Source organism: Chenopodium album, chromosome 4, assembly GCF_948465745.1.
Source record: "Chenopodium album chromosome 4, dcCheAlbu1.1, whole genome shotgun sequence".
In the NCBI taxonomy this organism is placed as follows: Eukaryota; Viridiplantae; Streptophyta; class Magnoliopsida; order Caryophyllales; family Amaranthaceae; genus Chenopodium; species Chenopodium album.
In genome coordinates, this window is record NC_137837.1 from 66,139,184 (window position 1) to 66,147,814 (window position 8,631).

Sequence of the window (8,631 nt, forward strand, 5' to 3'; positions counted from 1 at the left end):
AGAAAGCGCACATGAATACGATCAGAATTAAGTAGATGCCTATTATTAGGGCAGGTTCAATCTCTTTTAGGTTGGATTTGTACCTTCATCCCCGAACCCTTATTTGGTTCTAGACCTTATGGAGTTGACGATCTCTTGGATCGTTAAGGGGTGTAACCTTCACCCTTTGAATGGTTTACAAGTTCCTAAAACTTGTTGGCGACTCTTTTGCTCTATCTTCTTCCCTTTTGAACGCCACTGTACTTTAGTGTATGATCACAGTGGGGTTCAAGTTAGGGGATAACGCTTGAATTTATTCCCTACACACGCAAAGGTTGGCTTATTCCTGACAAATTTTCCAATTTAATTTCCTGATTTGATTTGTCTCTCTGAATATGCGCTAACAATTAATTGATATGGATGGGTCACTAGAAATGTAGCATAAATATAACTAGACATAAATGGTGCTTCTTCACTTTAGATAAAAAAAATTCATATAAATTATCAAAAAAAGAAAAAGGGTTTCTCTAATTCATATCTTAAAATTCTACATTTAATTGATTTTTCAATCTAATCTAATATCATATCACTAATGAATAAAGACGGTGTCACAACGAGGTCACAAGACAGCGACACTTGATATTTCAGTTTTTCGTCAAGTGTCGTGCCACGTAGTCAACAAATAGGATGCTAAATAATTCGAATTTTGGATAGATATTTAAAATGTTGTATAGAGTTTTATTATCGATACACTACTAATATTTCATATATACATAATTAATCATAATTTTAATAAAAATCTAATAACTCAGTTCTATGCATAAGATTCGATTTAAAAAGTTATTTAAAATAAGATCCATTTATAATATATACTACCTCCGTTTTTTTTTTTGTTGACACCGTTTGACTTTTACACTATATACACACTACACTTTGACTTGCTTTTGTGATTTATAGATATGATAAAATATAGTCATGTGGGATTTTGTATAAATATAAAGGGGAGTTCTTTCTCGAGATTTTAGAGCGCCGCGTAGGATTTTAATTTTTTTTTAAAATTATAAAAGGCGCCACATGTATAGGACTAGTATTTTTAAAACGCTATAATACGATTATGCCAGTAAGGTAAGTTTTTTAAAATGCTACGTATAATTTTAATTAAAAAAAAGCGCCACGTATGATTAATATTTTTAAAACGCTACAATACGATTATGTAGGACTTTAGATACTCTAAGCAGAATTGCATGAATTATATTCATAAGCATCTAATAACCAAGATCATTGCATAACACCTAAAGGAAAAGTAATAATACCTTTGAAGCGTGACTCCAAGTGCGATCGAGCAAGAACAATGGGAGATAATGAGCCTCAAGTGTGATTTCTTTACTTGGTCCACGACCACAGATCAAACCTCCACTAATACTAGTTAGTCGTGATTGAACACTTCAATCAACCTTGTACGGAGAAAGGAGACAAACTAACCATGAACCACCATGACGAGCACCACGATCCACCTAGGAGGGTGGTTGGCATACGGACGTGAGAGAGAGGGAGGGTCGTGAGAGATAGAGTAATTAAAAGGGAGGTGAGGGTTTTGGGAAAACTGGTTGCCTTGTGTCACAATTCACTATATGTTAACTGTGTCTTATTTAACTTTAGTCATAGATCTTATTTATAGATCATATCTCTAAATAAGAGTCCATGTCAAGCCCAAAATCCTAATCCTAATAAAACTACTCTAGCCCAACACCTTACATGGTTTGTTATAATTTACAAACTTTTACCTACACCCTGGGGTAGGGAACACTGCTTACACCCCCCCACATCCTCCGCGTGTGTCCTACCCTTCCCGTTTCATTTATGAATTTCCTAATGATTTTTAAATGTTCGATTTTGTATTGGTAAATGTTCATTTTTTGTATTATTAAATGTACATTTTTTAGCATGGAGTTTTTTATTTTAATTAATACTTCGTATAGTTTCGGAATTGTATTTTTAGAATTTATTGTAGATAAACCAGAGAACAAGTTTATTTATAAGGATTACTGCACTCAAATCATTTTTATTATAAGAAGTATTACATCATCAAACGTTCATTTTTTTTTTTTTTTTTTTTATGTTTCAACATATGTTCTTTTTTATATCATAAAATATTTAGTTCTAGAGGTATGTGTAACTATGTAAGTAATATAATAAGGTGTATGCAAATACATACATCTAAGAATTCTATTTATTTAAGGAAAAATTGAAAATAATAATCCCACCTTTGGCAAATCTGCTCAAAATAATCCCATATTTGCGTATTCTAGAAATAATCCCACCTTATACCCCTATCTTCCCAAAATAATCCTTTTACCGGTTTATGAAATTAGTAACCTGTTTTAGAAGGTGACTTGACATTTGTCACCTTCTAATTGGTCCTATTTTTAAATCATTAAAAAAAATTGTGTACAGTACAACTTGTTCTAGTTCTTATTCCTTATGATTTCATCTTCAACTTTATATAAATATATTTGAATTTAACCACCTTTCAACCTTTGGTTTTCTTACATCAATATGTATTCGACCTTGAGTTCATATCATCATTTCTTTAAATCTAATGATATTGAAAGTCCATTTATTTGGATCTTTCGCATGCGATGTTCATTTTTCATTCGAATCAATTGACATTTTTGAGACAGTATATATATATAGAACTGGTTTATCCATATCTACCATATAGAACTTTTAAACCTATTTAGTTTTTCAAAACACATCTTGACTCAATAAACTAAGAATAACATTTACTCCACCTTCTTTTAATATTCAATGATTAGTCATTACTAACATTGAATGGGTATTTTTGATAATGGCAAGAATAAATAACATTTATTTAATTCTAGTCAATTACTAGGCAAGGTGAAATATAGGTTCTACTTGTAAATTTGCAACTTTGTTTCTAAATTTGTAGATTCTACTTGTGAAATAGCAACATTTGTCTTTAAACTTGTAGATTTATTACTCCCTTAGCCAAACTTCTTCATTTTGTTCAATCGCATTCTCAATGAGAAAGAACTAAATATGACATCCCATGTCCAAAGCAATATAAATTAATTTTTATTATATACTTCTTAAATTGGAACAATTCCATTCTTTTACTTTCAAACTGTATGAGGTAGTTTCTAATAAATTGAAATTGGTTCTTTAAATAAGAAACATTTGTTGTTCATAACAACTTTTAGCATCACTAGTGGAAAAGGTTATCCGTAACGGGCAAAAAGGGCCCATCCGTAACGGGCAGCGTCCGTTACGTATGCGACCGTTACGGATGTCTTTGTTGTTCGTAACGGGCACCGTCCGTTACAAATAACAACTTATTCGTAACGAGCACCTGAAACGCCCGTTACGAATAATGGATTATTCGTAACGGGCGTTTCAGGTGCCCGTTACGAATAAGTTGTTATTTTAATACAATAAGTCATTATTCGTAACAGGCACTTGAAACGCTCGTTACGAATAACCCATTATTCGTAACAGGCATTGTAAGTTACGAATAATCTCCGAATAAGACAAAAAATTAGGGCCATTTGTAACTAGCATTTCAGGTGCTAGTTACAAATACCCCTATTCTTCTTTCCATTTACCACCCAAATTATTATAATAATTTATAACAAACCTAAATATTTCATGCCACAAACATATTATCAAACATAACATATACACCAAATCCAATTTTGTATGCTACTTATAAACTCTCCTATTGAGAAGTCCAAAACGCTATTGATTAAAAAATTTAGTGAGGCAATACATTATAAGCATAAACAGCAACAAGCCAATAGTAACAGCAGCAATCAAGAGCATTGTCACCCCTTTCTTTTCTCTCGTTAACTTCCTGAAGATTCTGTTCACCAAGATCACTGTCAGCTCCAACAGCAGGCTAACATTTATGAACATTAGCAGCCTCATACTCGTTCACAGAGATTGTGACATCTGAAGCTTCTGTTTGCAGCTTGCTGGCCTCTTCTTTTTCTATCTCATCCCAGAACATATCAATTTATGTATCAGTGTACACAAATGATTCATTTCTGGACTTCAAACCTTCAGTTTCTGCATCATGGAAAAGAATGAATTCAAATAAGTAAATAAATGTATCCCACATTGTTATAAAGCCTCTGCTTAAATTATGAGTGTTTAAGAGTCTTCGGATTTTTTTTAGAAATTGGCATATTGGTGTCACATGACTAAAATGATATTTACAAGGGACTAGCATCTATCATCTAGAGCATCTCTAACTTCTGAAAATTTTGCAGAATCCAGTTCTTGAGCTGCGGTTACAGTCAAAATTAGAACCACTGAAAGTATAAATTTAAGTCCATGCATTTTCGAAGTCAACAGTTTTAACAAGTTAAGTTGGAGGCAATAACTCAATGCAAACAATTAACTCATTTGAAATTACTTTAAGTAATTAAACAGCTAATCACAACACATAATTGCTTGTACATGTGATAATTCTTATATTATTTATAATAAAATTCATGTAATTATTTGTACTCTAAAGTTTTCCCAAATTGTGGAGGCTAAGTAAATTTTAACATATACAATTGAAGTCAATGACATTACTCACACCAACCATATATTCAGTTGTTATAGAAAATTCTTAATGACTTTATAATATAAAATATAGTTATTAGCACAACATGGCACTTTATTTCTGGAAATAATGATGATATTTTCATAACAATAATAAAAAATAATACACCTTAATTAAGTTAGTTCGTGGAATATTATATGATTAGAAAGGTTGATGATTGACTGACCTTTGGATTTGTTGTATTTTACAATTGTACTATAGTATAGTTTTGGATGAATGTATGTTATATATAACTTGCAAGTGGACAAATGGACAAATCAAAACTCTTTAAAACTTTCTAAATGAAATAAAAATAAAGATTATGAGCCCTACAACGTGTTGTGGAAAGGAGAATCGTTGAGGCTTTTAAGGTCACCTGGACAAATATTTTCTTTATGGACATTGTGCTCTGGATCAATCTCTATGGACATTGTGCTCTGGATGCAAATTTGTCAAATAGATGCCACAAGGCGAGATTTCTAAATTGATAGACACCTCCAACGCTACATGATCCACATGCTCTTGATTAATAATTTCTTGTCCAAACAAGCAACTTCCTGCACCATGAATACACCAATTATCATAAAGCCTGCGAGAGAATACATTTTATTTGGTAGTACTTCATTTTGATTTCTCAATCCACCCCCTCGCTCCTTCCTTTTCTGTTGCTGCACTAAGCCTTTTGAAAGCAACTTATATACAAAACTCATGCAAACAAAATTGACAGCTGAAAATGGACAACTGATCAAACCTTGCAACTGACTTGAATTTACTGTGTATGTTGAATAAGAGCATGAGACAAAAGACAAGAAGAGCTGAATGATCGTTTTATATAGAGAAAAGCTTAATGCAACTGACCTGTATTATCTTGATCATCTTTACAAAGCATCAGAAGAATGACAGGTACTCATTTTGTTAAGAGGAGTGCAAGATACTGCTATTGTTCCTGCATCATTGTCCAACAAAAGATCCTGATGCTTGAGAAAAATACTCAAAATTCTTCTTTATTAAACCAACAGACATAGCTACATAGATTACAGGAAATTTTTAGAAAATAAGTTATAGCCTTCTTAAATGAAGACAATAAGATTATGAAGAGATCAAGAGAACAATAAATCCAGTAGAACAAAAGCATTGGGAATGAGCAAAGTGAACATAATGCACAAAAGGGTACCACTCAAAATGGATCAGAACATATCAGAACATAATGCACAAAAGGGTACAACACAAAGTGAATTGTTTGCGAATCACAAAACTGATCAGCATAAGAATATTCCCAACTATGTGCATTCATCTATGGTCCATTCATCTATATTCCTTTTTTTTATCAAATTTATCATTACGTATAACTAAAGAAAAAAAATCCCTTGTACCACACACTGCATAAAATTCATAAAGCCCATGTACATCCAAAAGGGGAAGTATTTTTAAAACTAAAAGCATGTCTCGGAGAAACGGGTGTCAACAACATAAAGCATAATCCAAGCATTTAAGGAAAAGACAGGGAACACAGACTACAATGATTAAATGCAGAGCCATTAAAATTTCTTTTATAGACATCACAGCCAGTCAATATCAATATCACAGAGATTTAATTACAGATCAAGGAGTCAAGAGTCAGATACAAAGATGTGTTGAGAAATTTCAAAATACTCAACATGGACTCAATAGACAGTTAAAATTCCAGTGGAGGTTAATTAAAGAAGCATTAAGTAAACAAAAATATGTCAACATCAAGTGTGGCTGTTATTTAATTTAGCACTCTCTGAATTCTAACTTCACATACTCCAATAAAATAATAGCAAAAATTAAGATGAAATCAGATCAATAACACTATATATAGGGGAGAACAGAGCGCCAAATCACTTAAGCTCAAAGATTAGATATCATTACACATATTACATCTATGTATAAGACAAACACACAGTTACAAGCTTACAACTAGCAAAGACTAGGATTTTCAAGCATACTATTCCCTGCCGAAATTCACTAGATTAGCTCTAGAAAATTTAGACTAAAACAAGCACATTCACAGCACTAAGAACTTAATTGACGATCACAAAATTATCCTTTCCAACAAACCTCAGCTCCACGAGTTATATGAATTTGATCAATCTGCTTCATTACTTACACTAACAAATAATTTGGGGCCAAATGGGGTAATTTAACACTTCCGGAATCAATTGAACCAACATTCAAATTTCTATAGTATAAACATGCTTCATGCTCAAGCACTATTCTTCTTTATATCAAATTATAAATTGGATTTTTTCACAAAATAAATATATAAAATAAATTATAAATTGGATATATTGATAATACATATAATGTAAAAGTTCTTCCTTCAACTTAGTTTTTTAGCAGCTAAATAAGTTAAATACCACTGTGTTACCCCAATTAAATCTCCCCAGATGGCCAGATCAGTTAATATTTTTTATTTTTTTTAAAATTCCTAAATAGATAGTACACTGCCTCATATAGAGTAGTAACCACCAGAAACACAAAAAGGTTCATAACAGAAACATAGCCAAACACCCAACAAAGGCAACAATGTAACTAATGCAAACAAAATAGAAGCAACTTCATAATATACTGAAGTTGCCTGTAATTATACGATATCCTGTAACAAAATAGAAGCAAGTTTGTTACCCATTAGCACTCCTGAAGTCCTGATTAATCATCAATAAGCACAAACCTTTGAAGAAATTCGGCAATGAAAGAAACAAATAACCTACTTGACAATAAAGATGTTACCTTTAAGCAAATCATCACACCAGATTAGCACAAACCTTTTTGGAGTAGTACAACAACATGATCACCAATAATTCAACTGCCAAGAAGCAACCACAAATAAACAGAAAAATTCAAACAAATACCCAACCATTGGTATCAACTATTAGTATCAACTAGTTAATCAAATTAGTCACTAAGCAATAATAATAAATAATTTAATCAACATCAAGTCCAACTACTTCAAATTTATTATATAGAAATTTATACATTTACCAAAATTATCTAGGTTTGTGGATAATTTTTGGTGATAATCGACAATATTACAGCGACAACTAGATTGTCCAAAAATTTGCAAAATATTATGCAACAAGAAACACCAATAATTCTGAACCAGTCAAAACGGCAAACCTTTGAGACGATATTGGGAAACGAAATCAACAATAATTCAACAAATAATCTCCAGGAAAAAAAATACAGAAAAAACAAAATGAATACCTCTTAATCAAGCTGTCTCGGACAAGACCAATAGAAGGAAGAACCTTCTCATCATACTCCAATCTGATGATAGACCCTAAGAGTCTGAAAAATATGAGGAAGACGATTCTGATAAGGCAAGACAAAACCCTAAGAGTAAGATTCACCATCTGAAGATCCTTAGTACCAGAAATTGATGAAAAATTGTGAGGTCGAGTACGAATGTCGAAGGTGTAAGGCTTTTGGAGCCATGGAATTCGGACATGAGTAACTTCGCCGACAGTTTCATCGAGAACTCCTCGAAAACGGTCGAAGATGATGGCCTTTTCGCCGCCGTCGACGGTGTAGAGGGAGTAATAGTCCTTCAGACATTCGAAAGACTCTAACAAACAAGAGAATAAAGGAATTAGGGTGGTGAAATGGAGGAGATTGAGTGAATTGAGTCGTAGAAGAGAGAGAGTGAGTTAGAAAAATGAGAGAGGAGAGAGGAAAGAATGGAGGATATGAGTGTTTGACGGCTGACAAGGAGTGTAAAACCCTAATAATTAGAAATGGGCTCCTCTTTTCATGGGCTGCTCTTTCCAACTGGGCCAAATATTCGTAACGGGCACATGGTGTCCGTTACGAATAAATATTTATTCATAACGAACAATATTTTGCCCATTACAAATAATATAGTAATTGTAACGGACACATGGTGCCCGTTACAAATACTATACTGTTTGTAATGGACAATATTTTGCCCGTTACGAATGTATTTAATGTAACGGGCATAGCTTTGCCCGTTACAAATAACCCGTTACAAATGAAACTTTTTCCACTAGTGCATATAAGTA

At 32.7% G+C, this 8,631-nt stretch overlaps 1 long non-coding RNA gene across 3 annotated transcripts; it reads right to left on the minus strand.

Moving 5' to 3' along the window:
- Positions 1–3,586: 3,586 nt before the first annotated feature.
- On the minus strand, positions 3,587–8,287 carry LOC145629210 (uncharacterized). Of its 3 annotated transcripts, XR_014111615.1 has the most exons (6): positions 7,983–8,287; positions 7,817–7,900; positions 7,343–7,418; positions 5,447–5,534; positions 4,922–5,145; positions 3,587–4,065 (listed from the first exon to the last, which is right to left on the minus strand). It is a non-coding gene; the product is annotated as an uncharacterized LOC145629210 (long non-coding RNA). The 3 variants fall into 3 exon arrangements; XR_014111614.1 differs by having other exon boundaries at positions 4,965–5,145; positions 7,817–8,287; XR_014111613.1 differs by having other exon boundaries at positions 7,817–8,287.
- Between the last annotated feature and the right edge of the window lie 344 nt (positions 8,288–8,631).